The sequence below is a fragment of the Pteropus alecto genome, unplaced genomic scaffold, assembly GCF_000325575.1.
Source record: "Pteropus alecto unplaced genomic scaffold, ASM32557v1 scaffold98, whole genome shotgun sequence".
In the NCBI taxonomy this organism is placed as follows: domain Eukaryota; kingdom Metazoa; phylum Chordata; class Mammalia; order Chiroptera; family Pteropodidae; genus Pteropus; species Pteropus alecto.
This window is the reverse complement of record NW_006443570.1, coordinates 18,921,458-18,929,183: the sequence shown is the minus strand read 5'-3', so window position 1 is coordinate 18,929,183 and position 7,726 is coordinate 18,921,458. Positions and strand designations below refer to the sequence as shown.

General features: G+C 44.3%; 1 pseudogene; it reads right to left on the bottom strand.

Annotated features, from left to right (window-relative positions):
* Positions 1-1,067: 1,067 nt before the first annotated feature.
* LOC112473297 lies at positions 1,068-1,184 on the bottom strand (annotated as a pseudogene).
* Between the last annotated feature and the right edge of the window lie 6,542 nt (positions 1,185-7,726).

Below are 7,726 nucleotides of genomic sequence, written 5' to 3'. Positions count from 1 at the left end.
GATGTAATACATATGACAGTTACAGCAGAAAGTACAGGAGGGTTGTAAATGATGTGATGGTAAACACTTCGAAATGTGAAACTGTGCAATATTAACCCTAAGCAGACTGGGAAAAAGTGAAGATATTGGCTTAGTCCTTTTGGGTGGCTCTAACAAAATACCAGAGACTGGATGCCTTATAAACAACATGATTGTATTTCTCACAAATGTTCTGGAGGCTGAGCAGTTCAAGATCAAGGTGCTGGCAGCTGAGTATCTGGCGAGGGCCTGCTTTCTGGTTCATAGGTGGTGCCCTCTAGCTGTAACCTCAAATAGTGGGAGGGCCTATGGGTTTCTCCGAAGCCTCTTTTATAAGGGCACTAATCTCATTCATGACCTAATCACTTCCCAAAGGCCCTACCTCTTAATACCTTCACCTTGGGGGTTAGGAGTTCAACATATAAATTGGGAGTAGGGGAACATAAATATTTAGTCCTTAGCAGATATTTATTGTGATCCCTAGAGAAACCACTAAAAATATGTAGAACCAATAAATAAATTAAAATGGAATTCTAAAAAATATTTGAATAAATCGAAAGAAGGCGGGGAAGGAAGCATTCTCATCTGTAAGTGGGGATCACACAGCCACACCTCACAGAGCTGTAGTGAGATTAAGAGATACCGAAGTGGGGGTGGCTCCATAGTATAGTGGTTAGCATGACTGCTGTACACACAGAAGGTCCTGGGTTGGTGCGCCAGGACCCAGACGTGCCAGGCCCCAGGTGCACGGCCAGAGCATGAGAGAAGACACCCCGCCTTCAGGGATCCAGTGCTTAAGGGGAAACAGCAACATCCATAGGTCAGGGGTGGAAGAGTGAGGGGGTGGGAATTAAAGAGATACTGAAGTGGCTGTTGGATCTCTGGGTAAGGCCAGTGGAGGAAGGTGAGGAGGAGGCAGGGCAGCTTTGTACTCAGCCCAGGAGGAATGGGCTGACATTAGCCAGTCACAATGGAGGGCCCTCTATCCATCCAACTGGCCTCTGGGACTCAGGCTAGCTCCTCCCACAGTATAGAAGGGTCTCCTTCCACGCCTACAGTACCGGTATTCCTAGTTGGTCTCCCATCCAAGTACTAACCAGGCCTGACCCTGCTTAGCTTCCGAGATCAGATGAGATCGGGCGATTCAGGGTGGCATGGCCATAGATTCTCTTCCCGCTTTTTGATGCTTCTGTGTTCTCTCTTTTCCAGCTGTCTCCCTCCTCTTAACCTAACCAGCCTCCCAGAAAGGGTAGACCAGCCACAAATCTTTACATGGGGTTTGTTTTGATATGCAACACTGTCAGGTCCTCAGACTCCTTCCATACTTCTGGGCTGGTGGCTTGTACCGGCCTCCCTCCTATACATCAACCCTACGCACGAACCCGTGCTTCAGCTAGCCAGGTTCAGGGTCTTTAGGAACAAAAGTAGCAGGAGTGTCCTGGAGCCTCTTCTTCATTCCCTTTTGCTTCTGAGGTCTTAGCCTCAGCACAGCTCTCTGCAGAGACCTCCTCAGCCATGAGGATTAAACGAGACAATGTGTTCTTTCATTCCTTTGTTCATTCTGTATTATGGATCTGCTATTCACCAGGAGCTAGGAATATAGAAATCGTGCACAGGGAGTGGAGCATCCTTGCTCAAGGTGGGATGGAAGGCTGGGCAGGGCCCTGTGGAGAAGGCCCAGGCTCTGAGACAGAGCCCCAGACGGGAGCCTGATCTGTGCTCAATCACCAGACTATCTTTTGCTTTTCCTGGCTGCTCTGTCTGCCCTCTGGGTCGCAGGAGGGATGGCGATGCAGACACAGGAAGGAGCCCAGGAGGAGAGGCCAGCAGCTTTTAGCCTATCCTGAACATTTGCAGTGAAGGCTGGGTGGGTCATAGCACTGTTCTACAAGACACTCAGAGTCCCAGCTGCCTCCAAATTGACCTCATCTGTAAAGCAGCAACTCACTCTGGAGCTGAAGGATCTTTGGCAAGGGCTGGAATGACTGACAGGGATGGAAATTTTTCTTTAAAAAAAAAAGAGATAGAGGAAGATTCCCAGGGCAAAGGATGCAACACTTTCCTTTTTCAGAGCCACCAGTCCAATCCTAGTTTGTGGAAAGGACAGCCCAATGTCGTGATTTTAAAAGCCTCTGAGTGGGAACTCCAGGCTCCTTCCTGGGTCTAAGGCTATCCCTGGGGTAGGGTGACCTTGTAAAAAGAGCTAATCGAAGTCAGGCAGACCATGATTCAAGTCTTAGCTTCACCAAGTACCAGCGGTGTGGCCTTGGGTGTCACTTAACCTCTCTATGTGTCTTATGTCCCTAACTCGAAAGCAGACAGACTGGTAAACATTTATTGTCTGCCTCTGGGGCTTCCACTCCCCTTTCTTACAACAACACCAGTGATTTTCACTTAGAGGGTCCACCCCTCCCCTGCTATCAGTCTGTGAGGTCTAGGAAGGCCTCACACCTCATTTAGGATGGGACATGAAGCATCTGATGACACCTTCTACCCTTGGGACATTGCTCTCCGGTGGCAGAGCAAGAGGCTTGGGGACATACCAGTGAACTGAGCTGGTCAACAGGGTGAATGGCTGGGCTTTTACAGGAGCTCCCGGAAAAGAAGCTTTTGTTCTCCCTAGGGTTGTGAACCTGCTGCCATATGGAGACTGTGAGAGGAGAACCTGTGGGTGCTGGGGCAACAACATGGTGCCAACCTCAAGGAGGGAAAACCCGAGAGAGGGGGCAATAGGGTCTGGGAGACCTCGCTGAATCTAGCATGCAGCCACGCCCGAAGCCATATGTGCCCCCTTGACTGTTCAGTCACATAACCCGGTGTGTTCTCTTTTTTGCTCAAGCCTGTTTGAGTTGGGTCCCATGTCACTTCGAACAAAAATCAACCCGATTAATAATACCCACTTCAGCAGATTACTGTAAGACTCGATAGAATTAACTCCTTAGATTATGAGCTTTTTGAGGCCAAGGACTGTCTTATTCATATGTGTGCTCTTAGTAGCTGACCCATAGCAGATGCTCAAAGGTTTGTGAAATGAATGAATGAATGTGTTTAAATGCCCCAAAAGGTTATAAGATTCCTAACAAATATTGGCTAATTTTATCCCAGCAAAGTTAATCTTACCATCTTTTCTCATTCCATATTGCCCATCTCCTAAATTTAGATAGTGGGCCAATAATTTCCTCTCTATCTTTCCCAAATAACTAAATAATTAAGTTAGCAATATCTGTTGACTGCCTAGTATGTTCCAAATCTGGGCAGTAAAAGTCCAGCGATAAACAAAAATGACACATAGAAACTACTCTCATGAAGTCCCAGCAATTATAAATAGTGTATGATAAGGTTACTATAGAGATAAATGTAAGTGCTGCCGGTACACAGAGCAAGAGCAGCTGACCTTGACTTAGAGAATTGGACGTGGCTTCTCCAAGGAAGTGTTTGCTGGGGGCCGAAGGCTGAAGAGGAGTTAGCATGGTAAGTAGAGTGGAATGGGACAGTGCTCGAGGAAGAGGAAACAGCCTGTGAAAAAACAAGGAGATATTTGAGGAACATAGATCTGCCTGGTTTGAGAGGCGTGGGCCTGGGCAGCATGACACTTGTGAGGCCAGAAGAGGAGGCCCTCCATTCGTACCGAAGACTTCGGGTAGAGGCTTAAAGCACAGTGAAGACACTGAAGGGGCAGAGCGTGCTCAGAACGCTATCCTTGGCTGAAACGTGAAGGAAAGTGGTCTAGACCGAATGTTTGTATCCCTCCCCAAATTCATGTTGAAATCCTAATACCTAATGTGATATTATTAGGATATGGGGCTTTCAGGGAATGATTGTCACAAGGGCAGAGCTTTTATAAATGGGATTAGTGGCCTTATAAAAGAGCCCCCAGAGAGCTGCCTGGACCTTTCTAGCATGTGAGAGCACAGCAAGAAGACGGCCGAATCTGACAGCACCTTGATCTTGGACTTCCCAGCCTACAGAACTATGAGAAATAAATGCCTGTTATTTAAGCCATCCAGTCTACGATATTTTCCTTTTAATAGCCCAAATGGACTGAGACAGATAGGTTAAGGGGCCTGTACACAAGACGAGTGGCAGTGGTCCATGAGGAGGTGCTGGTGGCTGGAACTCAAGAAGACACAAGTTCTAGTGGGCTGATGCCAGGGTTGTTTGGAAACAAAACAAAAAGAGTATAGGTAAAATTGTGATGGAAAGGATGTTGAGAAATAGGGAAAGGCAAGAGTCAAGCGCAGCTGGGAGAACCGTGTGGCTATTTTCTGAGCACAATTTTGACAGGGAAAGCAAGGCTGCCCATTCGTGTTCTCCTCCTTTCACTGCTAAGGAAAGCTCTGGCGCCGCCCATACAACTCCTGGGCTGTAGGGATAGACAGGAGAACCCTATGGCCCCGGCTGGATTTCTGTGGAAAGTGCCTAAAGGTAAATGGTAAGGGGGAAGACCTGAAAGAGAAGGAAGAAGGGACTGCAGAACTTAGTCGAAGTCATTTGAGCAAGGAAGTTGGGAAGGAGGGAAAAAGGAGATTGGCAGCAGCCGCCACACGTGCAAGGACAGAAAGAGAGACGTAGAGAAACACACACAGAAAGACAGAGGAGAGACACTTGAAGAAAGAGGCTTTTAAAAGCTTTGTTACATCGGTGTTTCCCTGTGTTCATTTCCCAGGGCTGCTGTAACAAATACTTGGTGCTTAAAACAATGAAAGTTTATTCTCTCACTGGCTGAAGGCCAGAAGTATGAAATCAAGGTGTTGGTAGGGCCGCATACCCTCTAAAGACTCTAGAGAAGAATTCTTGCTTGCCTCTTCCAGCTTCTGGAGATTCGGAGTGTTCCTTGGCTTGTGGCTGCATCACTGCCTCCATCTCTCTGTGTGTCTCTTCTAAGGAACTTATTAGATTTAGGGTCCATCCAGATAATCCAGGAAGATCTCATCCTTAAGGGTATCTGCAAAGACCCTTTTTCCAAATCAGGTCACATTCACAGGTTCCAGGGTTTAGGATATGGACATATGTTTTTTGTGGGGAACCATATAACTCATACACTCCCTTTCAGCATTATTTCAAGGGACAACAGTAAAGATTTCAATCACTTTTTAATTGTTTTTTTTTGTAACAGTTTTATTGAGATATAATTCACATACCATACAATTTATACATTTATAGCATATAATTCAATGGTTTTTTGTATAGTCACAAAGTCATGCGACCATTACCACAATTTTAGATCATTTTTATCATCCCCCAAATGGTTTTTAGTATCCTTTAGCTGTCATCCTCAATCCTTCCATTTTCCCCAGCCCTAGGCAACCACTATTCTATTTTCTGTCTCTATAGATTTGCCTATTCTGGACATTTCATATAATAAAATCACATGTATTCTTTCGTGACTGGTTTCTTTCACCTAAATATAATGTTTGCAAGGTTCATCCATGTTGTAGCATGTTTCAGTATTTCGTTCAGTATTTTGTATAGACAAATAATATTTCATTATATAGATAGATATACCACGTTTTGCTTATCCACTCATCAGCTGGTGGGCATTTGAGTTGTTTCTACCTTTAGGCTATTATAAATAATGCTGTTATGAACATTCAGGTACAAGTTTCTGTATGGATATGTTTTCATTTCTCTTAGGAATATACCTAGAAGTGGAATTGCCAGATCAAATAGTAGCTATGTGTTTCACTTTTTGTTGAACTGTTTTCCAAAGTGGCTACACCATTTTACATTCCCGGTAGCAGAATATGAGGGGTCTGAATTCTCCACATCCTTGCCGACACTTGTGATTATCTGTCTTTTCCATTGTAGTCACCCTAGTGGGTGTGAAGTGGTATCTCATTGTGGTTTTGATTTGCATTTCTCTGATGATTAATAATGTCAAGCATCTGTTTATGTGCTTCTTGGTCATTCGTATAGCTTTCTTGGAGAAATGTCTATTTATGTCTACTTCCCATTTTTTAATTGGGTTATTTTTCTTTTTACTGAGTTCTAAGAGTTCTTTATATATTCTAGATACAATCCCCTTATCAGATAAATAATTTGCAAATATTTTCTCCCATTCTGTGGGTTGTCTTTTCATCTTCTTGATAGCATCCTTTGAAGCACAAAAGTTTTTATTTTGATGAAGTCCAGTTTATCTGGGGTTTTTTTGTTTTTGGTTTTTTTACTTTGATTGCTTGTGTTTTTGGTGTCATATCTAATCATTGCCAAATCCAAGGTCATAAAAATTGACCCCATGTTGTCTTCCAAGAGTTTTATAGTTTAAGCCCTTATGTTTAATTACTTGTTATGCCTACTTAATGTTTTGAGTATGATAACACCTGAGAAGGTGGACAACAAAGTGAGCTTAGAAGGGCCTGTGCAGGCTTTGAAGAGAAGACTTTGAAGAGAAGGCTTTGAAGAGAAGCTTTCATAGGCCTCTCCTCCTCCTTTTCATCCTCATCCCCAGTGGTCCACACTCTGTGGGGTGCTGTCATCAGATGGTGGAGTGCTCCTCATGGAAGGGAGTTCTTAAACACAGCTGAGAGGCCTGTCATAGATCTGCAGGGCTGGACACAAGCTATTGACCAAAACTGTAAGGCAAGAATCAAGGACCAAAGAGGCTGGTTCTACAGATCCGCCCAAACTGAGAGAGCTGGAGCAGACTGCCCGTGAGATGGAGCATGTGGTCAAAACGAAATAATCCACCCACCAAAATATTTGGACAAAGAAAGACAAATAATGCCAAGCACTGGTGAGAATGCAGAGCAACTGAAGTTCTCATACCCTGCTGGCGAAAGTGAAAATTGTCACAGGCACTTAGCACAATGGCACGTCCCTACTAAAATGGAGCATACACCTTGCCTGCAACCCAGCTATTTCATATCCAGGTAGATACCTAATGTGAAGATGCACACGTGCTCCTCAAGACATGTAAAAGAATGTGCATGAAAGCACTAGTCTGAATAGCCCAAAGCTGGAAACAACCCAAATGTCCATCAACAGCAGAATAAATAAATAGTGATATATATATATATATATATACACATATATACACAGCAATGAGGCTGAATAAACCACAACATAAATAAATCTCATAAACAGCATTAGGTAAAAGAATCCAGACTCAAAAGAGTATATATTACATTGTCATATTTATAAAAAGTAAAAAGCAGGAAAATTAATGGTGGTCAGAGCCAGAAGAATGGTCAGTCTTGAAGGGAGTAGTGAAGGAGGCACAAGGGGGCAGTTTACATTCTCTTTCTTGATCTGGGTGCTGCTTACATGGGTGTGTTCACTTTGAAAATGGACCCAGCTGTACATTGATTAATTTGTATGTGGGGGAATGTACATTATATCAAAAATTTACAACAAAAACAACGAAAAACAAGCAGAAGCTGAGTGTGATGCTGTAGTCAGGGCTGGGGTGAGATGAGAGCCTTATGTAGCTGGCCCAGGCCCAGGGCTCCTCTATGTGAGGGAGACCCACTCTCAGCAGACAGGGTTGGTGCTTACAATGGCAGTACCCTGACAGGCAAATGTGTGGAAGGCGAAGAGCAAACTAATAAATCTCTTTCTTCCTTCTTTCTCTCCCCCTTTCCTTACTTTGTTTATTTATTCATTCTTTTATTACGCTTTCAAGACCCATTTATTGAGTACCCACATCAGCCAAGCCCCAGCTACACAGAACTAAGTACTTTACAGCCCCTGCCCTCAGACAGCTCACAGC